The sequence below is a fragment of the Pyxicephalus adspersus genome, chromosome 2 (assembly GCF_032062135.1).
Source record: "Pyxicephalus adspersus chromosome 2, UCB_Pads_2.0, whole genome shotgun sequence".
Taxonomy (NCBI): Eukaryota; Metazoa; Chordata; class Amphibia; order Anura; family Pyxicephalidae; genus Pyxicephalus; species Pyxicephalus adspersus.
Window position 1 is genome coordinate 159,600,201 of NC_092859.1, and position 262 is coordinate 159,600,462.

Genomic DNA, 262 nt, shown 5'->3' on the forward strand with positions numbered 1-262 from the left:
TGACACTAAAATAAAAAATAATAAATGTTATGAGGAAGTAAAATGTAAAAGAAAGGAAACCTGCAACCATGACCACACACTTCCTATGACTGTGGAAATTCAGGTCTGCTGTGTATAATGGGGAAGTTGCACCCTGGGGACCTCCTATGGGTGCTGAGTGGGACAGAAAGAGAAATGACAAATTGATACATTGTATCTATGGGCGCTATGCCGGGGCCGGACACCAGAGGGCGCCCGCGGAGGAGCTGAGAAGAAGGAAGCT